This window comes from Dermacentor andersoni, chromosome 6, assembly GCF_023375885.2.
Source record: "Dermacentor andersoni chromosome 6, qqDerAnde1_hic_scaffold, whole genome shotgun sequence".
NCBI lineage: Eukaryota > Metazoa > Arthropoda > Arachnida > Ixodida > Ixodidae > Dermacentor > Dermacentor andersoni.
Genome location: NC_092819.1, coordinates 132,678,358 through 132,705,684, shown reverse-complemented (window position 1 = coordinate 132,705,684; position 27,327 = coordinate 132,678,358). Strand labels below are relative to the sequence as shown.

The 27,327-nt window shown below is 44.3% G+C and overlaps 1 long non-coding RNA gene across 1 annotated transcript; it reads right to left on the bottom strand.

Moving 5' to 3' along the window:
- Positions 1 to 896: 896 nt before the first annotated feature.
- LOC129382631 (uncharacterized) lies at positions 897 to 20,494 on the bottom strand. The gene is made up of 4 exons (XR_011894994.1): positions 20,092 to 20,494; positions 15,040 to 15,131; positions 8,778 to 8,822; positions 897 to 1,162 (listed from the first exon to the last, which is right to left on the bottom strand). It is a non-coding gene; the product is annotated as an uncharacterized lncRNA (long non-coding RNA).
- Between the last annotated feature and the right edge of the window lie 6,833 nt (positions 20,495 to 27,327).

Genomic DNA, 27,327 nt, shown 5'->3' with positions numbered 1-27,327 from the left:
ATACAAAGAACCTCTTTCTATGGCTATCAAGAATTACGAAAAGGCGTTTGATTCAGTAGAGATACCAGCAGTCATCACAGGAACAGGCCGTCGTACTGCAGTTCACATAAAATAGGCTGAGGATGAAAAAGATAAATTCCAGGCCCTTCAACCTCATTGCCTGGCCATGTTAAGCAGTTACGACCCTAAGTGTTCACGCATTTTCCAGGAATTGAAAACCCATTTGATATATTTACAATTATTTCTCGGTAGCCTTTATGCAGTATGAGTGTCGTTTGGTATTATGGTGTAATCTTATGCTAAAAAAGGTACCCGAATGATCGCTATTATTTATACAAGATGGAATATTCTTCATTATACAAGAGTTTTAAATGTTGATATAGTTTGCCGGATTGGCATATTGCTTGTATTGTGTTGTTTACCTTATTATTTTTCGATTTTGTGTTTCATTTGCTGTTATTCTCTACCTGAGTTCTTGTTTCACTCGTTGTATAAAAATAAATACTATTATTTATATAGCTCTAAGCGTTTCAGGTTGGAAATTACTTGCCTAATCAGTGTATCGCTTGACCGTTTGCATGATATTGCTATTGTTTCCATTTCTGCTCAAACTTCGCTGGGAAGGTTAAAAAAATATTCCTTGTGAGATATGATTATTCCCTAATTAGCGCTATAACTTCAAATTATACAGCCTTCATTGCATTTGTACCCTTACCTTACTGTGTACGTTGGTGTCTGATACAAGATAAGAGCATTCTAGAGTCTACAGGCCTATTCAGGCTTTCCATTCAGTTTTTAGCCTACACTGCTTTCCACGATGTTTTCTGGAACAATTAGCATGCATTCATGTACTGCTATGGTCAGCCGAAATGTCGCATTGCGGACAAAACAGCGTGTTCAAAACACCGAAATAACGTTTATTTTACGACAAAATTTTGCATCGCTGACTGTGCACAGAATGCGGACAATATTTATCAAAACACCGTAATGTATGAGCACTGCAATTGTGGTGAAGCAGACTGTATGTCAAAAACTCTACGCTTTCATGGCGTTTGCGGGGCCATGTGCCACAGACAGAAAGTGTATGGTGCGCACCCCCGTGCGAACCGTACCCTCTCTGCAACGTGGCTATCCACCAGTGCAATCTTCGCCGCCGTGTCCCCTGCAGAAACAGTGAAACAGCATTAGTCTTCTTGAAAAATCATCTAACAGTTTCTGTAAATCCATTCTAATGAAGCCTATTAGCACTACTGCCTTATTTTATTCGATGCAACATGCGAGTTTACTTAGGCATGTTTATATAAAATTATGGGTATAGGAATACACACAGAAAACTAAAGTTAAACTTGGGAGAACTTGGAAAAAGCTCTAACTAAAGGTACACATTTGTCAGCAAATGAAACGCGATAGTCAGAGCGCGTGGCCGCCGGCGCTTGTTGCGCCACCGGTGAGCACTCTTCAAAGTGCGCTGGTGCATTGTGGTATACGCTAGAGGGCGAGACGGTTGGTCACACTTGGAGGCTGCATCCGGGCCACAGGCGTTCGGGCTCTCTATCGCGGTGGCGCCGCCGCAGCGCTACCAGCCGTGGTTTTTACCATGGAGCTTCATGGTAGATAAGTATTCCGGTGATGCGGTTGTTCAGCCACCATGGGAATAATGGGAAGTAAATGGATTTGTGTGTTCTTGGTGCTTGTTGATTCAGACGCTCGGGTGGCTTTGTTTATTGCACGCTTTATCTGCCTTCATTTTAAGAAGATTCAGAGCAGTGTATACTTTTCTAAGTGCGGAATACTCAGTGAACACACGCAATTGCTACTAATTGCAGTGATTCTACCTGTCGACTTGTCCACATTAAAACACTCCAACCATCTCAACGCAATTACTTGCCCGCGAGTAACTGATAAGGGCATTCTCCTTGTATGCCGCTTGTTGATACAAGCGGCCATGGCCTAATCGTTTCAATGTCGGGCTTCCGTACTCCAGGCCATGTGATGTAGTCCTGCAGTAAGAAAATTTCATTAAGGTTGATTTTGTTTATAATGACGAGCTTACATAGTCACGAATCTACTTCAAGCGAGAAGGACGAAGTTCAGGCACTTGCATCTACTTTCCATAAGTCCCACGCTGGCTGCACTGCCCGATATCGGCTCCCGCAGACTATAGCGCCAGAGTTCCCGCTAGCATTTATTTTACGACACTGTATGGTTTCTGCATAGTGCTAATGTGGTGGCAGGAGGTGACAGCGTGCGTTTTGCAACACTTGAATGAGTATTCTTTCGCGATGTGCTAGTATGGATCATGGTTGCGGAGCAGGGACAAGGTGCTTGCGGCCTACTGTGCGCTCGCTAAAAAGTCCACATTTTCGCCCGAAAGGCGAAGCAGCACCGATTGTGAAAGCAGATTAGTGGATATCTGTACGAAGTAAGGATAGTAGTTTAGCGACCGTATCAACTTCTAAACGTTCGCTTATTAACTCAATTAACGATGATACAATATGAAAGAGTGACTGAATGAGGACGTGGAGGGGGATGGGGAAATAAAGAGAGAAGGCAGGGATGTTAACCAGAAGTGAGCGAGGGCGTAGAAAGAAGGATACACACAGAGGAAGCGCTGTCTTTTTCTTTGTGCTTCCTTCTGCTTCCTTGTTCAGTCGCGCTAACACATTCGATGATGGATACAAATCAACCAGCCGCCAACGTGCTTTAAATAAATTAACAAGCATGGTGTCGCGCGTGGACAGGTAAACATGAAAACATCTTGCTCGATGTGGGCGGAAACTCGCTGTCAAAATTCTTGAGTGATGAATGGCGAGAGCAGCACCTGAATCGACCTTCGTGCATTTGTCGCTCCAGCGCGAACAAAATGTCGAAAGCACAGCGCATACGAAGCTACCGGCACCAAGTGCTCTCTGGAAACACTACATATCGCTTTGAAGATGAGGCACGCGCGGGCGCGTACTTTTCCCATGTCGCTAATCGCTTTCAAGACAGACAAGCGCCTGCAACGCGCCCCAACGGCGTCTACTAAAGGCGTCTACTACGGCGTCCGCTATTCGCGAAGCAAACGCCCTAGTAGGCGTCGCGGTTGTCTCCAGTCTGTAGGGAGCTGCGGGCGAGGAGGACATCGAGGCACCCTAGCAGCTGCCGGAGAAGAGCACCCCTCCTCCCTGGCCTGACCCCACTGCCTCGCGCGCGGCAGGAGAAGGCACGCTCCTTGCCCGGGTTCCTCGGTCGCGCAAGCGAGATTAAACCGCATTGGCCGGCTCACCCTCACAAGCTTTCCTTCGCGCATACAGCATACGGCGCGCGGCGACGGTTTTATCGCCCTCCGACTTTATACGGAACCTCACGGCGACGCCGACGGGAGAAGTGCTCCTTGAGTGTCCATATAATTGCTATCGCAATAAAACGCGCAGAAGAATGATCGCACAAGGAATAAATATTCACTGTTATTCTTAACATCTCAGAATTTCAGCTCAGCTGTGCACGTGGATTACTTTCGTAATATTTATGGATGGCTCGCACAATCTGTCTTGTGCGGCACGTTCCAAACGGAGCGAAGTATAGCGCGCTTTCCTCGCTAATCGACATACCGCGAAGGGCAGCGCGTTGGTCACGCGTGGCTACGAGTCACAGCAGCCGCTGCAAACATACCTCGACTCAAGCAGTGAGTGCTTTGTTTCCATTGAGACGATGCGTGCTACTCTGGAGCCATATCATGTCCCCTCGTCGCCGCACAGCCCGTCTTACGTGCTACTAAGCTTTTCTGAGGCTTTAGGTCCACCAACGACGTGAGCGACCCTTCATGGCGGTGATGTCTTGCCGCCAATGTCAGCGGCGACAACAGCCATAGGGGCGTCACATCCGGCCTTACACGTGGCCCCTCGCCATCTATCTTTGCAGGAGCACTGATCCCCGTCACTCAGCTGGTAACGTATACTGCTCTCAGCAGCTGGCGCCGCGAATAAACGTAGCCCTCCCCACCTCACGGCACCCTGCCCCCGCGCTCGAAAGCGAAGATGAAATCGCCCACGTGGCTGCGGATGCCCAGGCGGCTGGCAACTCTGTGCGAGCGCAGGCCGTCTCCCTAGCACACTCTAGCAACAACACCTAGTTTTCTTTTTATTCTAGTCTCCCCTCTGCTCCTCCTCCGCTGTCCTCCTCATGGTTTCCCTGAACACACCTCCTGCGCTATCGCCTTTTCTCCCGCTGCGCTCAGCGTTCGCTTTCGTTCTTTGCGACGCTCTTTCGCTCGGTTACGCCGACGCCGTCGGATGGTGCCAACGCTCCGAGCAGGAAGGTGCGCCTAAGAGCTGCACTCCAAAGGTAGCCCGGAAAAAAAAAAGCTTCCCTCACTCATGGCTTCATGCACGCAAGATCGGCCCACTTGGCTTTGGCCTTGTATTATACTAGTGCTTCGTATTGTCGCCTCGAGCAGCAACGACGGCCACCATCTGGCGTGCAGGCTGTTGAATTGGCGGATGCTGAGATCGATATGCTCCAGACAATTGCACTTGTCCTCCACGACCGTGCACAGTTCATTTACCGAGGCTCTGTTAAGTGGTCGACGAGTAATGGGTCGCTTTGGGACACACCAGACATTTTCATTATATTTCTGTCGGCACCTTGCGCTGGCGTCTCTAGCACCGCGATGCCTCATAGCTCCAGAAACAAGTAACCAATATTGTTATATGGACAGGGATGCTGTCCTGCTGGTAGCAGAAGAAGAAGCCCTAAAACGTCCCTTCAAGGACCCGGGGGAGCGGACTGCTGTCTAGGGGATATCTCTATGAGGAAGAATTGACGCGACCTTCCAGACGCAGCAAGCGTCCCAATCCGTTCTTTTGGGTGGGTCGCCAGACGCTAACGGAGCAGCGTCTGCTGCTGGGCACTCGATGAACATTTTCTTCTTCAGATCTGTGAAAACGAAGAAGTGTTTGCCAATGATACGTTCTTATAATGGCGTGATATGCAAACAATAATTCTGAATGCAGTGGCGCACAATGGAAGCATTGGCTGCGTATGACTGTACATTCGAGTTACGGAGTACGCAAATGAGTATCAGTGTGTTCGGCGGTCGATAGTACTGCATCAATAAGATGCTCGAGCAGCCGCTAAGAGAAGCCCCGCCGAATGATGCGTTTTACGACGCAGAAGGCGACATGCTAAGCAATACGCAGTTTAGTGCGTCTGCTCAAATCCGTCCTTCTGTAAAAGAGGCAAGGTAAATACTCCAAGGAAAGCAATGAACAAACCCGGATGGTTACTATACCCAGCAATACATAGGTAGGGCCTATGTCGTACCTTACAGATAGCCGACTACTTCGGTGTTTCATTCTCAAAGTTACGAGCTAGAAAAATGTGCGGCAAGGGATCATACCTTGTGTTATTAGTCCTCCAGATACGCTAGTGCTGGGCCCATCAAGTCAGGAATGCGCAGTCGTCCGATAACACGACATTACTCCAGTCCTGTGCAGTACATCTCTGGTGCTACTTGGGAACATCCATGGCAATACACCTTAACACTCCTACCAATTTAGGAATACACGCGCTCCGTAACTGTCGCAACTTGTGACTCCGACATGCCTTAGTCATACATCGTAATAATTCAAATACGCTCTGCTAAAGGTATGCCTGCTATGGCTGATCCAATATGAAATTCTACAAGAAAACTTCTGTCCGCTTAGACCAATTTACGCAGTCGCGCGATTGATAACGGTGGGCATCTTTCGTGTCGAAAATATTAGTAAGCCTGGCAAGCGTCGGTCGTTGTCAGAATTTTTCGCTGCTCAAGCTCGAAGCATACTATCATCTTATGTCAGAAGCAACGCGTCATGCGCCGTGAGAACATGGGGGGGGCGGGGGGGGGGGGGTATTAAAGAACGTCCTGTGCTGCTTGCTACACCTCTAGGCCGATCTAACGCCGCCGAAAACGGCGGTCTCGTGAACAACTCATTTCTTCCCTTTATTCTTCACTGGCATTTTGTTGACAACTTATTCATCATAACGTATACCGAGGCCACTTCATATGACCGCGTCAATTTGCCGGCATCAGTTCTGCGATGTCGTTTGCTGAGTGGATGAATGTATCGCGCAGTTTTTAAGTGAAACAGAAGGATCAACCTATGAGGCTGTATGGCGTGTCGTTACGTCCACAAAGACATGAACGACAGTACAATAAACTGATAGAAATCTTGCCCACCGAGCCCTGTTTATTGAATCGCTCACAATTATCAAGTGTATTTCACATTTTGCAGAGAGTAAAAGATTGCTTAGATACAATTCAAAATCTCATGGAACAGTAAGGCCATAAAACTACATCAAAGCACTTGCCTCGAAAACGTTTTGCAAATTAATACACTGTGCAAGAGTTCCCGTTCAATAATATTGCAACGTCCACAATGAAGTATACACAATGGAAGCTGAAATACCGTGGGCATCTAAAACGCTCAGACATGAGAAAGGTACAATTACTCGCTCTATATTTCCCATAAACATACGAGGCACAGCGTCATTTGGGGAAGGGGGCAGGCAATCCTCGAGCTCAGCAGCGCAATCCTATAGCCACTGACTTGAGCAGCCTACCTGTTCAAAGGCCGGCCTGTATACGGATGTTGGCCGCCGTTGCCAACGAGTCGGTATATTGAAGTATACAGCTACCTATATAGTCCCAAGCTAGTAAACTGCGTGCAAAATACTGAACGCTCAAAGGGCTCGCAGTTGCTTGTTCATTTTTTTTTCATTTTTTTTTGTTTGCGTTTCTCCTGCGTTTTGTTTCCCTCATCTTGTAGTAAGTCTCTTAGGTGGCTCTCAGCGCCAATTCTTCTCGTTTTCCTGAGCAAGCAATGTGCTGCCAGCACATTCACTCTGCTTCGAAACATTACGCCGCACTAGTAGGTCGACAAAACGCCAACTAAAATCCTTTGTCGCACTCGCACAACAAACCCCCCGCAGATGCGTGACCGCGACGCGTTTTGAGCGGCGTGGAAGGCGAGCGCAGTGTAGAAACCACGTCTCGCAGCGCGACGGCGACGTGACCGCGAAACGCGCACCGACCGAGTGTCGGCCGGAGGTAGCTTTGATGCGTCACCAACCATCTCGCACACAGCGTGTACCACAATGCGCCAGATCGCCTTCGCCAACGCCCACCGGTGACGAAACAAGCGCCGGTGGCCACGCCCTCCAAATATCGCGTATTATTACCTAAGCACTGTACATAGCACGACCCTTCAACCTCCGTTGACCTCCTACTTGGGCCACCGATACTGGCCTGCGGTATGTTCAAATAAAATAATAAATAAATAAGATATGTTCCCACCAGACACTGCGTTAACTGATGTTGCAAGCGAATGCCAAGAGCGCGCATTGAAAAAACTAGAACGTATTTGTTCAATTCATCGGAGAAGTACGACAAATACAAAAATACCAATACTAAGGGGTGGCGATGCAAAAGCCCAATTTGATTATGCGCGGCTCTCAGCCAACATTGTTCCCATCGGCGCAGTGACACAATTTTGGATGAAACAGAAGACATCCAAAACATAGTGACGATGACGTATTTCCGGCTATGCAACCGCTTCAGGAGGTTGCAGCGCACAAAAGCATGGCCGCCAAAGTTCACTTTAGTTGCTGTGGCGTTGCCGACGCTAAGGCGATATTTTTACACTACTTGCTGGAACTACTTAGGAGGAAAAAAATAGTTAGGAGAAAAAAAAAAGAACGTGTTTACCGGTAGAAGTTCATTGTAAAAAATTTTGTTCGTCGAAGGAGCATTTAAAACTAATATTTAAGAAGAACGGGTTTACATCGGCTCTTCTGAGAATGTTTTCGGAGTCTACCGTAATAAAACTAACATTTTGCAACGATACATCATGAGTATACAGCTCATCTTAATGACCTAAAGCTGAAGCGACTCGAATTGCATAATAAGAAAACTGGAGGCATTAGTTATTAGTAAAGTTCTACAAGCAGTTGTACTGGGTGATACAAGAACCAACAACGGAATTCTACCACTGCGTTTTTCGCCGCCATCGAAATGCGGCCGCCGTGGCCGGGTTTTAATCCCGCGTGCCTCGTTCTCAGCAGCCCAATAGCATAGCCAAGTAAATTGTATTTACTGGGGGAAAGCCATTTGACAGTTTCGTTTCTCCATTTCTCAGATGACAGACAACAAGATTTTAGAACCTTTTCCTTTACTTGCGGCCCCTGCAGTGCCAAAATATTGACCACCCAGCCAAAAAATTTTTGTTTTGTTTGTTTGTTGTATTTCAGCGATGGGCTTTCGTTAGAGAAAAATAACAGTCAATATAAACTGCATTTACACGTATAACAATAATAAGACCTTAAGGTGCGATTTCAAGGTCATCGACAAAGTCGCTTATGTCCAGCAGCACATCAATCCTGTGATAAAACGCATATCCCTTCATATTCACACGCTTACTTTTCGATCTTGCTCGGCGGCAAATCCTAAATATCTTTAACCCCATCAGCATCCTAACAATGCATTATTCAAGGTATTATCAAACAATGGCAAAATGGTCTATGTTTCAGATGAGCCGTCGGAGAGTAAATCCTAAAATTTAGAAAACCACATCGCTATTGCAACGCAAGTACATAAGCATGGCAATTTATAGCAATGCTATGTGATTGACGAGCTTATTAAGGTTGTCCATTCCTCAAGATGTCAGGCTTGCGGCCCCAATGCAAAGTGATTAAAACACAAGGTTAGTGCGCAAATATGAACTGAAGCAAGGTGCGTAATTAAATAAGGTCCTTACCGAAACATTCCCGGAGGGCAGACTCTCCAGCGCTTCGAGGCGCAACTGGGAAGCAAATGTGTTCGGCATTATGACGGGCTTGTGAGGCCTACCATTAGGTCACGTTAGAATTATGAGGTAAGAAAAGCAATTCACACCATTTCTGCTGAGACGTGTAACAACAATTTTATCAACGACAAGCGGTGAGTGAGCTGCACATATTGGCATTGCGCTATTGGTGTTATCCGGTAAACATTGAAGCTCATGTGTGACACGTATTTTGCTATGTAGCACAATACATAGTGATTCTTGGCTTCCTGGTAAATGGCAGGTGGCTGCCAAAAATGAATTCACTCTCAATCTTGGCTCTTTTAAATCCATGCCAAAGAACGTGCCCACCCGGCAAAAATATTTCATTGCTTATCAATAAAAAACCAATGAATTGCTGACGTGCTTTATCTACATATTGATAACTTTAACACTTGCTGGAATTTTCAAATTCTCCTGCTGCAGCTGCAATATTTTACTCGTTGGGCTGGATTATTCACAGAGGCGGACATTTCTTAAACGAGAAATATAAGCATATATTGCACTAATTCACAACAATGTGCTAATTACTTTTTGAATTAGTTACTTCATGGCAAATATTGCTTTCTGGAATGAATTTACAGAATGTCGCCAGTTTGGAGCTATGTGCCATCAAACTTACCATAAAAATTCACTCTTTTTCCACTTTTTGAACAACATACTCTCTCATTCACTGAAGCACAAAAGTAACTGCAACGCCCAGGTATTTCGTTTCACACTTTGGGAAATATTATGTCGAAATAGGTGCCCTCCTGGAAATAATTTCAAGTGGATACATCCAGCAAACCCATCGTCTACAATTGTAAAATTGCAATATGTGCCGTAAAGTAACTATTTAGAATTTAATTAGAAAATTTTCCTTAATTAGCTTACGTAAGTTTCGACTTGTCGTGCTAAAAATGTCCGCCTGTTCGAATAATCCAGCTGAGGGACAAAAATTCAACTATCAACAACAGGCTACCAAAAAAAACTATAAATCTTAAATATTATCACCCTGTAGAATAAACTTATATACACCAGTAAAAAATTACTAAGTACTACATTTTTTAGTTTAGTTTCACAGTTTGGCAGCCGCCATCTCAACTTTTTAAATTGCTGCCAGATTATAATTTGACAACGGAAGTAGTTGATCTAAATAGAAGATCGTAGCATCGCCAGTTCCTCGCATTTACTCATTGCTTCGTTTACAAACTGCTACCTCTACCAGCAGCAGCCAACTTTTGTGCAATTTCCCTTCGTATATTTTCTTGGTTGTTGCTTTATTTCCCATGTCTATTTGGAGGGATTTTGGAGCATCTTACTATTTAATATCTTTAGGAATGCTTTGGAATACGAATCGCAATATTAAGCAACATTACTGCTATACACGACTATTAAAGGCATTCGATTCGTGTTTATCTCCGAACACAACTTAAAGTATGAGGCGCAATTTTGAAAAGCTGCAAGAGCAAGCTAGCGGCGTGATCAAACACCATACAGTGTGTGCGTTTTCTTTTCTACGAAATATTTTTAAAGCGTACGAAGTTCACTAGCATTACGACATCTCCGTAATAATCTACCGGCGCGGATACCTTCGCAAAATAACAAAAGGTATTCCATTACATATTCAACCTATTTACATAAATAACTTCTTACTTACAAGCTTATCGGCACATGTTCAAATAGTAAATTCTGGCTGATTGTCATGAAAATCTTGTTCTGTGTTCCCACCACGACCTACTGGAAGTCAGCACCTGCAAATATCTACAGCTTCTACTGCAGCTGTTGCGATCACTCTCGTACAAACGTTGGGCGTTGGTTTCGCTTTCACGACCGGTTCGTTTGCTACTTGATGGTTGACTATGGCGGTGTTGCAATTAGAACGGCGGCAGTTGTGTTGTAACGAACTGATTGCTCAGTCGTTGATTTTTACCAACAGAGGAGACAGTGATGTCACAAGGCATTGATCAGTCACTTTGCTCCAAATGTTGACAGCCCAGCATGAGAAATGTCGGTCCGTGTAGAACACTGCTACCTAACATAGCATTAAATTGTCGCTCATATTGCCTTTTTCAAGCAGTAACAAGCATTACAAATTTTGCACATTAAGTCACATCGTTTATAGGTTAGTTCGTGAAGTTCACAGCAATTTCATTGTTTTCATTGTAAAGTTTGCTTCTGCGCGTTTTGGAAACTGGAAAGCACTGTAACGTTCGACGACAGAACGATTACCACTTATTTTAGTTCTTAGAAGCTGCTCGTGAATGTGTCGTGAGTTCAAAAACAGAATTACAGATATTCACTGCATGTGTGTCTTTCGCATCACCATTAGGCTGCCGCATTGCCACGCAGAAAAGTTAGCTTTGCAGTTTGGAAAGAGATCCGTGACACAAGGCCTACCCTGCAGCACATTTTAAAGGACTCAGATCGTTTTTACAGGCTTTCAGCCCACCTAGAATTCAAATATACTTTAAGAAGTGTATGTTCACCTTTCCTTGAAATAGACTTGACCAATTTCTTCCACACATCGGGCGCACGAATGACTTGGCAACGCTTTTGCCAGATCTTTGGCTTTCATTAAGGTACACAATAGTAAATCCTTATGTCATATTAGACCGTAGGCTATCTGCAATAATCTCAGTAAAACTAGTTTATCTATGCATTATTTATATCACTTCTTGTCGGAGGCTACAAAAGCGACATTTATGCCGTCTAGCATGGCAGCTGCCATCTGTTCTCGTTGATTACCTTTCTCGCACCTATCCTCCTCCTCTTATCCCACTATGTAAAGTCGACATATTTGCAAATGTATTGTTTTTATTTGCGAAATTATACTTTCACTACGAATTTAAACGCATTGTGCTTGTAGAAATGGCAGCACGAGCGTTGTAACAGATCGCGTAAGCAGACGACAGCGAACAGGTTATCACTGGCGCCTCTCTTCCCGTACGCTCAGCCCCTAGCGACAAAACAGTTTACCTAGATCAGGCGTGCTGGGGAAGGGACAACTCCGCAGGTCTGGAGTTAGTAAGTTGTGGCTCCTACATGCAGGCCGAAAAGGGTCGTGTAGACCAAAATAACTGGCATCAAACTATTCGCTCAGTTTACCTGATTACATATGCGGCTTCGCGAAGCACCGTTCTCCACCCGCTTCCGCCACGACGTAAATGTTCAGCCTAATTTAAAGTTGCCATCGCACTTCCGTCTTCCCAGAAGTTGATTACAATTGGCGGTTTGCGCAACTCGTGATTAGACGCATAGTCACTTTTGAAGCTGGGGCGAGAAAGGGTTCCTTTAACAGACGGCATGGTGCAGTTTATATTACTTCACTTCACTATGTCGCAAAAGGGTTGCGTCGCGATCCATGCTTCACGGCGCCGTGCGCGTAGGCAGATATATTGAACCATTAATTTGACGCCACCTGTTTCGGTCTACATGGCCACTATGAAATGTAGAACCACGGAATTACACTAATATGACAACTCACTTCAGCTTTTCATCATAAGCATGTGCAGTATACTTTGCAACGGAGAAGTAAATAAGGCACTTTGTCTATTATTGAATGGATTGCATTGTTCTTTTGTCGCAAATCATGTCCGCCTGGACAAATAGCTCACCAGCATGGACGTGATTCAAGTAAATCTCGTAGCGGTTTTTAATACTCGAAGTAAAAAAAATGGCTGGCGATTGGGGTACTACCTAATGCCCACTTTGAGCGCAGCTCTATACCTGTTTTCATTTCGCGTCAGCATATTGTCATGGCCCAACGAAAAGTGGTGCCAGTTTATTTTACGTGCGGAGATGGAATCGGTATTGACACTACGGCACTATGGCTCGAAGAATATTCATTTTTTATACATGTTAGGCCGCTTGCACAAGGGCGCTGGCTATCACGTTATCCTGTTGATCGTGCTGAATACATTTGTGATATGCATGACACCTACGCTTGCGACCAGGCCATTTCTGACGGGCGTGACATCCGCATTGAACAACGGCGTGATGACAGCTTACGTGTTCCCATAGATGGTCTCAATTCTCGATATTCGGAGGCCACGCTTGGCATGTTCGTGCTGGGCGACAACGTTCTCTACCATCAGCTTACGCCCTGAAGCACCAAAATTTTTACTCCTTGCACCACGCCATCTCCAAACATCAGTTCTTGAGCAGTTGCATGAAGCCCCTACTGCAGGCCTCCTCAGCGTTTCGCGTACTTGCGACCACACGCGGCTTGACTTCTACTGGCCCGGCCTGTAGCACTCTGTGCACCGCTACGTTGCAGCCTGTGCGCTTTGTCAGTGCCTCAAGAAACCTGCTGTGCTGCCCGCTGGACGCTTTCACCCCACCAACGTACCCTGAGAACCATTCTTTCACGCCGGTCTCGATCTTCTCGGCAGTAAAGTGGGTTGTTGTCGCGACTGATCACGCGAGCTTTGCGCCCAAACTGCGAGCTGAGGTGGCAGATTTCCTACTATAAGACGTCAACCTCCATCATGGCGCACCCAGGCAGGCCCTCACTGATTGCGGCCGCACCTTCTTGCCCCGAGTAGTTGAAGACCTACTTCACTCCTGTTCTGCCGAACACAACTTTTCACCGCCTACCGCCCTCAGACAGACTGATGGAAAGGCTCAATCGCACATTGACTGTAATGTGGTCTATGCAAGTTTCTGTCCACCACACTGATTGGAACAGCGCATTACCGTTCGTGACCTTCTCCTGTAATTTGTTCCATCACGACGTCCCTGGCTTTTCACCCTTTTACCTTCTGTTTTGCCGCCAGCCTTTGACATACTGCTTCCTTCCTCGACGAAAACTTCCACTGAATATGCTCAAGACGTCTTCACTCGGGCTGGCACGGCACGCCTGATTGGCTGTTCCCAGCTCACTGAATCTCAGGCTGCGCAGATGATCAGCTACGACAGCGGACATCGGGGCGTTCAATTTCTCCTGGCTACGTTGTCCTCTTATGGACGCCATGTCGCCGCGTCGCCTTGCCTGATAATCTGGTGCCCCGCTACACAGAGACCTACATTGCTTCAGCTCGGCGGCGTGAGCTACCAGATCGCTCCACTGAACTCGCGTGTCCCCACGGACGTTGCGCAGGTGTTCCGGCATAAGCCTAACTATGCTGCGAGTTTCCCCCCCCACCCCCTTATACTTAGTGCCGAGATGGGGCTTTAAAGGCAGGGATTGTGTTGCGGCGCCACCAAAGTGCCGCCAGTCAGAAGATTTGATGCGTAGCGGTTCAATCGGTCTCGACAGCCATCTTGTTTATACATCGTTTTCTCTCTTGTAAATGTTGTAATTACATCTGTATACGTGACTTCTGCGACGTAATAATATTTTGTATTATGACTATATAAGTACACGGTTTATATTAGAAAGAGAACGCTGTCAGTAGCGCAGCCGGCGCGGAAAATATCTCGGGAAGCACATTACTATCGGAGGGAAGTGTGGCGTTACTGCCTCGGTAATCAGGAGATCGCGAGAGGTAGCGCATGGGTGACACGTGGGCGTGATAAACAGCAATCGCCGCAGACAAATCTCCGCTCATGCAGCACTTTGTTTCCTTACAGACGGCATGTGTTACTCTGGCGCCACATCGTAGGCATCATCACCGCACAGCCCGTCTTGTGCGGCACTATACATTTGTTCGTGCGCTTTCGTTCCACCAACGACGCGAGCGGCACTTTGTTGCGGAGCAATCGTACCACCAATGTCAGCGGCGACAACACCCATGGGACTTTCACATCGAATCTTATTGTTTGGCGGTTGCTTTTGCCCCTTCCAGGATCAGTGATCGCCGTGACACACGCTGTTACCGTGAACTGACTCCAGTAGCTGTCGCCGCGCACGAGGATATTCCTCGCCAACTGGTGCCAGCCTGCCCCCTAACCCTCAAAAGCGCAAATCAGATCACCGACGCGGCTGCCGCTTCCGTCGCCACCGGCAACACAGTGCATGCCCAGGCCAACCACCCCTCGCGCCTCTTGCGCTTTTGTGCCTCACTCTTTCACTGTAGCTTCCTCCTCTAGTTTCCTCATCGCACTCTCTTCCTCCATATCTCGCTGCGCTCTGCTTTCACTTTCATATTTCGCTGTGCTCGTTCGCTCGGTTATGAAGTACGACAAAGCTGAGGCATGCCGACGCCCAACGCAGGGATGGGTGCCTAAGAATTGCACTTAAAAGAGCAATGAATATCATAACAAGAAGACTCACTGATGTCAGAAGCACCGTGCGAATCATAAACGGCCGTCCACATGCCGTATGAGAAGTCTGGGGCCAGCAGTTTCTTCACTACCGCAGCATATCTGTTGTGAAACAAATGTTGTGCAACGATAAACTTGACTATAAACATAGCCTTCCGCTTTGAATAACATAACGAAGCTATAGAAAGATGTGGTGATACCATTTTCTTAGCGAACACCACTAATCGTGTCAGTAAAGTCTTCATAGAATATTTAGACACCACAAAAATATTGTTCCAGCATCCACAGCAGAACTTCCAAGCATTTCTTCAACTTCAAAGCTTCTAAGCATTCTAGAGCATGTAAAGCAACTTCGAAGCATTCCTAAAGCGGCGTCATGAGTTATGACGAGTGCTCCAGCCGGCTCGCAATTAGGCTAGCGTAAAATTTTTGGCCGACTCAAAAGTCTGCAGATCCGATGGCGCAGTGCCAACAGTGTTAAGCGAATCTTTTTTCATGCGTTTTTAAAGAATACTAATTAGGGACCATTGGCAAGTACATACCCCACAGCCCACTTGGGAAAGTTATCACTGGGAACTGCCTTGCTTCCACCGCGGCTCTCAAGCAGATCACATTGGAACTTCTACATTGTTCATACGCTAACCGAATTCATGTTTACACGGATGGTTCCGTTTCGGAAAATTCTACGGGCGCCGTTGTTCTACCATCTCAATCGGTCGTCATCAAGTTTAAGACATCACACGTAACGACATATATAGGCTCTGAACTGGCCGCTCTTCGCGCTGCTGTCGAATACATTGAAAAAGAACCGCCCAACAAATGGGCAATATTTTGTGACTCGAAAGCAGCCCTCCAGAGCTTGAGAAGTTTACGACGTGGCAATTATGAACAGCTGGTGTCACAAATCAACGCAACCTGCCATTGCGCTTCTGAAAGAGGACATGATATCATATTTTAGTGGCTGCCGGGACATTGTGGCATCGTTGGTAATCACCTCGCCGATGACGCTGCCCGACGTGCCCAGGCTGACTCACCGACACTCCTTATACCTTTATCCAGAGTCGACGCTGCAAGAGAGCTTCGCAGTCTCGCTCGTACAATCACGTTAGGTTGCTGGCATACACCTCAGAACTCTAAGTGTCGTTTACACAGCCTCGACCCATCACTGAAACTTACATTACCAACGAACCTTCCACGACGTGACGCAACACTGCTGTGTCGGCTGTGGGTAGGAGTAGCATTCACCAACTCCTACAGCTATCTTATTCGAATGGCGGATTCACCAATGTGCGCTAAGTGCAAGTGTGAAGAGACCATCAGTCACCTTCTGTGCCACTGTTCTCGCTTCGATAATCAACGCGAGACTCTCCAGTGTGCCTTAAATAGACTGGATGACAGGCCATTTACGGAAGCGAAGATCTTGGGAGCCTGGCCTCACAGGTCATTGGCCCAGAAAGCAGTTCGAGCGCTTTTTCGCTACCTGAGGGCAACAGACTTGAGTGCCCGACTATAGACATCCTACACCTAAGTTCTCTCTCTCCTTCTTTCACTTCCCATTCCCCTCCCCACGTGTAGGGTAGCAAACTGGACTCAGTCTGGTTAACCTCCCTGCCTTTCCGTCTTCCCTTCTCTCTCTCTCTCTCTCTTGCTTAGCATAGACTGCATTAATAATGTCTCGTTGAGGGCTCGTTGGTTCATCGTTAGCACTGAGATTGAACAACACGAATAAGACAAGACACGAGGAAACAAATACGACAGACAAGCGCTTGGAGAATTTCTAATAAACTTCTAGTTGGCAGTCAGTGTTGTCTGTGGTACTTGTTTCCTCGCGTCCTTGTCTTATTGGCACTGTTCAACCTCAGTTCTTGGCTAAACTGGTTGCGCTTAATCATGCAAATGCCAGGAATGTTGCCGAAGGAATTGCCGCGATAGCAGGAAGATGAATGTATGACGACGACACGACAAAAAAAAATGGGCTTGGGGCAGAAAAGACATGGTCATGACGCCTCTGTAACCACTAAGGCAGAATGAAGATGATGGAACGACCCCCACGGCACGACATTTGAAGGATGGGAGCAGCATCAAGACGACAGAATAATGATGACGATGATGTAACGGCTGGGTTATGACGATCTTACAATGACGACGCTGGAGTGACGACGACGGTATGACGACTAGGTTGTGAAGTTAACGTGATGCGGCGGCAAGAATAAGACTAATGGCATGGCGACGAAATGACCAGGAAGGAGCGACGAAGGGTATTACGGAGGTTGACACATGCCTTTCGCAGGACGTCAATATGATGATGAAACTAAGATATTTACAACAGTGCGACGATAATGCCATGATAAACATGCTGTGGTGGTGTTCAAATGACGACGACGCCATGACGACGATGGGAATCGTTACGATAAATTCACAATGAAACGATAACGAAGCCATGACGACGACCGCATGACTACACTGCAGCCATAACAATGCCATTACGATAAAATGAAGACGACGCAACAACGGCATGAACACGTTGACGATGCTGCAGCGTCAACGAAAATATGCCGATGACAGCGAGGCCTAAAAGTGATGCTTATACTTAAATAATGTCGATTTATGACGACGCTAGAATAACGGCGACTCTGCGGTGAACGGAATGAAGGAGTTCAAATGAAGAGGACGAAATGGCGACAGTAATATTGCGACATTAAAATGATTACATTGGTATGACGATGTTGAAATGATGACGGCTTTGTGAAAACGACGGCATGACGATAACAGGATGAGGAAAGCTTGAAACGACCCCAACGTAATGACGGTGACGAAATAACGAGGACGGGGGGATGACAAAGACATTAGGACAATGAGTTGACAACAATGGAATCACTATGCCAGAATGACGTTGTCGTAGTGACCACAATGGCATTACGACAATAGAATGACCATGTCGGACTGATGACGATGGAAATAAGATGACTTAATGGTAATGACGGCATGGCAACGACGACATGTGGGTGTTTGATCTCGCATTCGCGATTACATGCATCGCCCGGCGCCGCGTACCTCCTTGATCCATGATTTTGGCTTCTAGCGCGAAGTGAAACACGGACACAGTAAGAAGCAGACAGGACGAGCGCTAACTCTCAACTAAATTTTTATTAAAACGAAGAACATATATATATAGGTGATTGCAAAAACCGTAGCAAAAGAACATGAGAAGGTAAAAAGCATCAGCTTAACATATCAGGGGGTATCGAAGTCAAAGAGCAAAAATTACTTCAGATTAGTACACGTATTGCGAAGGTACTGAAATTCGCAATCTAACAGAGACAACGAAGCATGACTGACGCAAGTGTCTCCTAATCTTTTTATGTGGAATGCCTCGATAATTTCCCGCGTGGTTTGGCATGTGTCTAGAAAGAATTTTCGTGTCTTCAAAGAAAGGTTTAGACTAAAAGAACACAAACATTCACTAAACAACCCCAATGCATCACATTTAGCGGCACATTGTTTCGATTGTGGTTGCAAACCTTTCTTTGAAGACACGAAAATTCTTTCTAGACACAGATGCCAAACCACGCGGGAAATTATCGAGGCATTCCACATAAAAAGATTAGGAGACACTTGCGTCAGTCATGCTTCGTTGTCTCTGTTAGATTGCGAATTTCAGTACCTTCGCAATACGTGTACTAATCTGAAGTAATTTTTGTTCTTTGACTTCGATACCCCCTGATATGTTAAGCTGATGCTTTTTACCTTGTCATGTTCTGTTGCTACGGTTTTTGCAATCGCCTATATATATGTTCTTCGTTTTAATAAAAATTTAGTTGAGAGTTAGCGCTCGTCCTGTCTGCTCCTTTCTGTGTCCGTGTTTCACTTCGCGCTAGAAGCCAAAATCATGTTACCGTACCAACTCGCCCAACTGTCTATCCTTTTGCATTACATTCCTTGATCCACACTGTGTCCTTTGTTTCTCTTATACCGGGCTGTTGTCGACGACGGCGACGGCGTGATGACTAACGTGAACATTGTCTGGAGGAGCAGCTTGCCTACTACACAGGTTGCCTTCAGTGCGAACATTTTTATTTAATTCGGAAATTTTTTCTTTCCTTGACGCTTTGAGCGATGCTGCAGGGGTTAGGATCAGTTAAAGAGGAGAAACTTCCAGCTAAGAATGGCATTGTATTGTGTTTGCAAGTGACATTACCTCTCGATCTACGCCCGCTCCCTCCAGCTCACTTATAACTCCAAGGGCGCATATGCAAACGTTTCGGCAAAGCAATGTCCCCAATAGCATAGGAAAATGATGAAGAAACATCCTGAGCACAATAGAGAATATTCTACAAGGAGTTTTAAAATGCGGCATCTGAAAATCCTAAAACTTGTCAAGGCACCGAAAATCAACAATTTCTTTGGGGGTAGGTTTATCACAGCCACAAATAATTTAAACTAGTTGGAGGCAATATCTGGTGGAAGAAAAATTTAAATTCCACTATTTAATTTTTTTTTAACAAAAAGCGTCTGGAGATTGATCCTTATTGGGATAATTGCCTCGAAATCTTGAATTAGGGTCAATGACGTAAGTTTTATCGTAGTGTAGCGTTTTTCCTGATCTAAGTTAATTAGCATAATTACGTCTGCGTTATTGCCCTCTGCCTCTCTTTCAGGCAATAATGATAACCTGGCAAACATAAATATGTGCTAATACTGTGCCACTTTATTTTATGATCCTTAATCGAAAGAAGGTCTTATTCAACTGTTTCACACCACCGCTATTACAAGCATAAGGACGTCTGCGACTTCCAAGGCGTGTTGCTGACTGCCTGTTGACGCCTCCTTAAAAATACGTTCGTGCGCTGGCTAATCCACGAAATATGACAACTACTAAAAAATGATTTACCGTTGAATCTCGTGTATTTATAGGTGGGTTGTGTTCTTAATCTGCATTTCTATATATGAACTGCTCGCAAACAAATAGCTTGTGCAGATGTTCCAAAGTACTTTGTTTCTGCATAACGCCATCGTTCTTCGCACATAGGAATACGATTAAAATTATTTCTTTTTTTTTTACCTGGCACGGTCTTCGAGTCTCACGGCTGTAAATCCAGATCTGTCCCAAACAATGTCCACAGTTCCAATACAGTCCCTGCGAAAAAGGTAAATGCAAAAGACCGAACGAAAGACAAATGTTTTACATCCTGCTTCTCTAGAACAATGTTCATGACAGTTTCACCACTTGCTCAATTTATTTAATTTACGTAGTCACTATTTACCTTGCCGTTTAATACATTATTTAATTGCACAAGTGACTGCCCAACGAGAACTGTTAACTCTAGAACGCTTTGTTTTATTTTTCTTGATGTTTCCGAATCCTGCACAGGGTGATAAAGATACATTTCTGTGTCTCTATATGGGAAATGCCGAGTATGAAGTAGAGTTGTGTCTTTTGTCCTTACTCGGCGGCGTAAGCAAGCTGACCTTCAGTACGTTTCACAATGATATTCAATGATCTTACTTGTCTAATATGTTGATGAGTCCTTCAGCAGAGTATTTTGTGAAATAGAGAGGGTGCTTATATATTTAGCTTAGCAAACAACTGATCGAATTGCTCTGAAAGTGATTTTAGTAATGATTGCCTTTCTGTAACCTGGAACGAATTTCGCATATTTGTATCAGACAGCCCGTTGAGAGAACCACCAAAGGCAAGGCTTTTCCCAACTTTTCTACGCAGAGCAGATATACCTTTCTTCGGCTGAAATTCGCTTTAGTTGTCGGGGTAGTCCGAGAAATTTGCTACATCAATAACAAACCAAACATTTCTCTTCTGTAAAGTCATTCTTTTTGTTTTCCCGGCGTAGTGCGAGCTGTCCGCGGCAGGAGCCTAACTTAAGTAGCGGAGTACTTTCTCAGGGATCTCCGGGAGCTAAATTAAAATGATGCGAACCGTTGTCGTCTATCCCGAAGGCACTGTTCGTCTAACTTAGGTGAAAGTGAAAATTAATTCGTAACAAAGGGAATTCAGCTTTCAAGGGCAATGAATTGAAATGATCTCGTAAAGATTTTCTACTGCATCGTGGACGTATCTTTCTACGACTAGACTTTGCAGAGTGCCTGACGCCGATAATTTGAACGTGAAACGCAAGACGAGACGCGGGAAAGTCCTGGGTAAGGTGCCATCCAGGTACCCAAAGGCAAACATCAGTGACACGTATTTGTGCCACTTAAAAGATAAGTGTACCTGCCAATGATGTACAAAGCACGGACCGACGTAAGCAACTTGAAAAAAATTTATAAGAGCCTCCCCATGTCAAACAATGAAATGTTTTATTTATTATACTGTTACAGTGAGGAGTGCCTAAGTACGCAACCTTCCTTCTATCCCTCCCCGTTTGCGTTCCTTCAGTGAAGCGGCTACGCTTGTGTTGGGCGGGTAAGTAAAAAAATTCATCAGTCAGCAGAAAAGCACCAGTGTTCTGCCACTGGAATTAGTGTTTCAAAAACACATACGCTATTTCTCACAATTTAATAAAACTAGACATAAATAATGAACAAGTGCTAAAACGCGTTTTTTAAGCAATTTCTGAGCTCCGTTGTGGGCTGGCTCAGCTCCAGCGTTATGATTCTCGAGCTTAATATTTTCATTTTCTTCGGGGGAAGTGGAAAGACGTGAAGGTTGCTTGTTTATTCTCTGTAACGTTTGTTTTATATGCCTGTTTTACATATGAAAAAGCGTGCGTGAGTGATCTGCACGACCCAAATAAATCGGACGCTCTGGGTATCGACAGTATTCTCTCGTTGTTGCTGTTACTCTCGGTGTATTGCAAATATTAGTATACGAATTGTATTTTTACGCACGTTTTTAGCCACAATTCTATTATTACAGGCCTATCTGCACTTATATGCTTGACTTTGCACAAGAAACTCAAATTTGTCGCCAATGTTCATAGTGAGCTAGTTGGAGAGTCGCAATCATTAGGATGAAGTGCCCATTAAACTACTGACTTTTGTGGTCTCTTACAGTAACTTGATGCAGTGTTCTAACAAAACTCATCCACCCATACGCACTTTGTCAAATGCCGCGCAATTGCTTTAGTAGCTCAGGAACACGAGTACCAAGAGAACGCTTAAACAAGGTACTTTGTTTTGTGCGTGCAACGAGGGTAAGAAGGTCCTGTGTCAATACAGATATTTTTTTTTCATTCACTGTAGCAATACTCTAAGAGCGTAAGCCAATGGGTAAATTACTATATAGCAGCATTTCGCCCGATATCATTTGCAAAAAGCTGTTACATATCCCATATAAATTCGTACGTTCAAAGACAACAGTCGCAGAATACGTCCCGCCACAGCAGCCGCCACGTTAAAAATTATTTTCTACGCTTTGTAAACAAGAAGGCTCACGAACCCTAATACCGCTAATATTCGGTTAAATCAATGCCAATGATATTATGCCACGTTTCCTTTCATTACTATTGTGCGGAAAAAGGAAATCGGCTTCAATAGTGCTTTGATTTTCGACAAGAGGACTATCGAATATAGTCGCGCAGTCGTTTATCTCCAAGAGTGTGTCTTATTCACAGAAAAAGAAACAGAAAACAAAGCCAGCGATTGACTATTGGGCATGGATCAATGTGTTATAGAAAGTATACTTGTTCTTTATATTCCTTGACAAGATGAGTTATCCAAAGCGCTCCATCGCGATTTTCTACATAAAGGAAATTTTCTGTGTTTGAACTATCGTTCAAATAGCAGTAATAATTAAAGCATAGCCGTACTTCTGCTGGTAGGGTAAATACTCAAAAGCAATTTGTTTATTTTCTCTGTAAAACGGTGACGGTATCTTTATCGTAACGACGAGAGCACCCACGTGGTAAAGATAATATCTTTTTGCAATTCATTTCAAACATATCACCAACGCTGTCAGCACATTAAAAAAAACTGTGATTATTGGCAAATTCAAGTGGTAAGTTACCTATTAAAGTCGAAAATGTCGCAGATGAACACTTGCAGCCGATGATCTACGGTCTACGCAAAAAAGAACGAAAAAATAAACGTGTAAGGTTGTGTCATCGTACATGATGCTTTTGCGCTGGCCATTCGAATCACGCGGATCAACTCGGTGACACACAAGCACATCAATACCGCTAATATTTTCCACAAAAGCACTACCTTTCACAACAGGTCACGTGTATTTTGGATCTATTGCCAAAACAGCTTCGCACTTTTTTTTTCCTTAGTGGGAAACGTTGTGGACTCTGTAGTACGACAATCATATACGACTTCACTACTAAAGTGTCCTTCCTGCAACGACACGTTCATGCAAAAGCTCGTAGCAGACCACACTTGAAGTTTATTTCACAATTAAGGTCTTATTTCTTTGCTTAGGCACTGCTTCACGTTAACGCGCACATTTCCTTTTCAACCATTTTCTCTGGCATAGATAGTAACTGTAGAATAGATCATTCATAAAATGCCAACTCCATCTGTGTGCCGAAGAGAATATGCATTGGCTGTAGTTATAGTGCCATATTATTAAATGGTTACCTACGTTGTAAATTTGCATCATTATTTGTCATTTTCTTCTGCGTTACTCTTCCCTTCCCTTCCACAAACCTCGGTTAGGCAAACTTTAACAACCAAGTAAGCCTGCAGGCAAAGTGATGATCTCTCACACAATGCTTCTGGCGAAGTACGATTGCAGTTTTCTTTTTCTTTTTGACTGTTTAAATTTGAAGCGGCGACAATATTGTTATTTATTTCCTGTGACTTACTCAATATCTTAATCTTCACAATACGTTCGTCATTAGAGTCAGAGAGAGAGAGGAGAGCCAGAGAGTTAACCAGACACAAGTTTCCGATTTCTTCCTCTGTATGCGTTTTTCAAAAAAATAATCGTAGAAATGTGCAAGAGGAGATAGAAAGAAATTAACAGCCCCACTAGATGTTCATTCAGTCAATTGTAGCGCAAAAACACAATAACCTTTTCGCCTTCATGTGGTGCGAAATTAAGTCATGTCTATGTTTGTTGATTACCTCTGCCGACAGTTATGCGTCGTCGAACTCATGAAGCACAGCACAGTAGTACTACTGGAGACATTTCTGTGTAATTTGTGCAAAAACATTTGTGAAACAATTTGGTGCACACTTTCCGACATAACTAATCCAGTAACATGATTTGCCTTATTTCTCGAATAACGTATTTAGCGTCATTGGAAGGGTCCTGCGACGTTGAAATCATATGAGCTAACTGCAACAATCCATTCATAGAGAAAGCAAAAATTTTTATGTGCCATACATGGTAGTGTCACACCTGATGAATACGTCGAAGCGAGCTTTCCAAAAAGCCAGTTTTTTACCTTACAGGTTTTTATCTCGCGCTGCAAAAAGAGGCGAGTGCCTGCTCATCGCTTCCTTGACGAGTTCCCGATTTGTGCGTTCACTTCCTGCCGAAGGAAGGAAGTGTCAATGTGTCACTTCATACCGAAGTGACACAGTGAAGGAGAAAGGTGTCTGTAGAGCTCCTCCACCACGCATTCAGCATGTGGCAAGAAACATGTATGAAATTCTTCACGTTTGTCTCCGCCAATACCACACGGTTTATTTATGACACGCTTTACTAATTGACGTTCATTATTAATTCCAGTAAGCGATGGTTGATGACAATGTAGCAAGGAAAAGGCCGCAGCCTTGACTTTTAGTCATAGAGGCTCAACCCAAGCTCAAGAAGGAAATTATTGACTTCTCTTAATATCACTTGTAATAATTGTTGAACACCTTCGATCGTAGATGCCGATTTACAAATGTATATATTGTCCGTGTGAAATATCAATCACTCGATATCTGGTGGAAAATGTGGTGGCAACAACGCCATCAGAGCTTTAAAATATATAATGCGAAGTATGCTTGCCTGCTGTACTCCCTATGATAGCGTAAGTACAGACGTTCACCCTATCATTTTCTTACTCAAACGCCTTTCTCTGAGCAAAAACGTATAAGAAGCGTAATGTTCTCCCTCAAATAATAAGAGGCAATACTAACTGAGAGCCTCAATTTGACTGGTGCATGTGCACTTTTTGTATTTCGAAAAAAAGCTCCTGTGTCTTTACCATTGGCATTTTGCTTATCAAAAATGTAACTAGATTCATGATGCTCTCTATTGGGAACTGGCTTCTGTGGAATGCAGATGAATTCTCAGGCAACAAAGTGTTTGCTTCCCTTCACCACTCAATAAGACATCTGATCATTTTTCCCGCAATTTCGCAAATGCTGTATGTGAAGCGTATTTGTATAAAAAATTTCCCAACCCTGAGTATTTTGCAGTTTATAATGGGACAAGTGGCCTCTTCCAATTGCAGACCATTCTCGAGGAAAAAGCTGCGCACGCACTCTTCCACGAATTCCACACCGATGACGGTGTGCGCAAGGTCATAAAACCTGTAAGGGAAACAAGATATAATCACAAACAAGACAAACAATGTTAAACTACAATATGACTACTTGATTTTAGATCAACCACTGCATTTTTTGCTGTTGAGGCGTTTGTCAATTTCTTACCATCAAAGCTTTATTTATAGCTATATGTGGTTGTTTTCCGAGAAATAACATCTCGAATAATTTTACTTTCGGTAATATGGACTACGTAGAACCAAAGTGAGCAAAAGCCTTTATTTGCTAAATGTAGGACATGACATATTTATGCTTTTGGCAGTTACTAAACTCTCTCATGGAAAGTTTTAAGCTGAAATCATGACTCGATTCATCATTGCCGTTGGAAATGATGATCAATGAAAAAATCCCGCACACTTTTTAAACAAACAAAAATAAAGGAAATACTAAGAAAAAGCGACTTAAACTAATAAATATCTGTTCCTGGTATTCCTCTACGACATTGTCCAATTACGTGCCAAAATACTCAAAACTCTCTTCAGGAGAACACCTTCTCTGTACAGCAGGTGAGGATTTGTTAAGACTCAACCTGGCCAAGAGGCTTACTCACCACTTCAGTTCTCGTGCTTTTCCACAGAGCGGTATGAACACACGAGCACGTGATTTTCCCGCAATAATAACTTCTTTGTTGTCATTCAAAAGCCTGAAATTAAGGAACGTATTAAGTTTCAGATGATCAAGAAAATTCTCAAGGAACATACGCTTACGCGTCTGAGCTGCTACGCAATATATTACTCTCAAAAATCAAAGTGCACCATGTGCAGGTGAAGAGAATGTCAAATGTATTAAAAATTAAATATCTGTCAGACCATATGGCGACACCCCCACGGAGCATATTGAGAAATTGAACAATTAGGTCATGCTCAGCAGCAACTTAGCAAATAATAAGGGCTCAAGTTACGTGAATCTACGTTGAGATATTTTACTTATAAGATGGAAAATTTCTTTTTGCTGCCGAAGCTAAAGGTTCTTTTAGCAACCAAAATAGATAACAGAACCAGTGACCTCCTGTCGTAAGGTATGCTGGCAATGAAATTTAGTGTGTGGTTCTTGCTTTTATTAGCGAACTACTCAAACCGCAATAAAACAATAGAGAAAATACAGTTTGCCCCATGTGACAGGCACGTGACATGTACCTTCCTAAATTTCACCAATGATGGTGTGCCTGTCCATGCATGAGTTCCTAGAATACTGGAACACCGCCGCCATCCTTTCCTTCAGGGGCGTACAGAAGACCTGTCTAACTTCATGTGCTCTATCGAGCAATTCCCCTTCAGACTAGGCTGTGGTCACTCCCCGCTTTGTCATAAGCGATTAAACCATCTTTTAGCGCAGAGAACGTCTGAATACAGAAACGTATTGAAGCGTCGCCTCAACAAATTGAACGTACGAAGTCTATTCAAAGCATAGATGTAGTTTTTGAATATTTCTCATGTCCCATTTATTGAGGCGACGCTTGCGATGGCTCTACCCCTTGATTCGGATTTTGTCGTTTCCTCGCCAGTGATATTTGTGATTGCGTATAATAGACAACTTCGGCCCCTCGGTAGGTAATGAGAGAACAATACGACGATGACCACGTACAGATTCACGTATTCTCCTTTCAGCACCAAGATGTGAAGTAATCCTCTACACAAAGACTTTAGAACGAGAAACGAACTAATCGCTCGGGCATTTCAGGCCCTCTTTTCCGAAGCAATGTGCGTCGACAACGGAATCACCAACGTTGATATACCCAACGCCAAACTATGTAAAAAAAACTTCGCCCCACGGGCACTTTGATATGTTCGTTTGATCTCCATACTTTTTTCCTTTGTGCGTGAGACACATTTTTCACGGAACTGAATTTTTAGTAAGAACG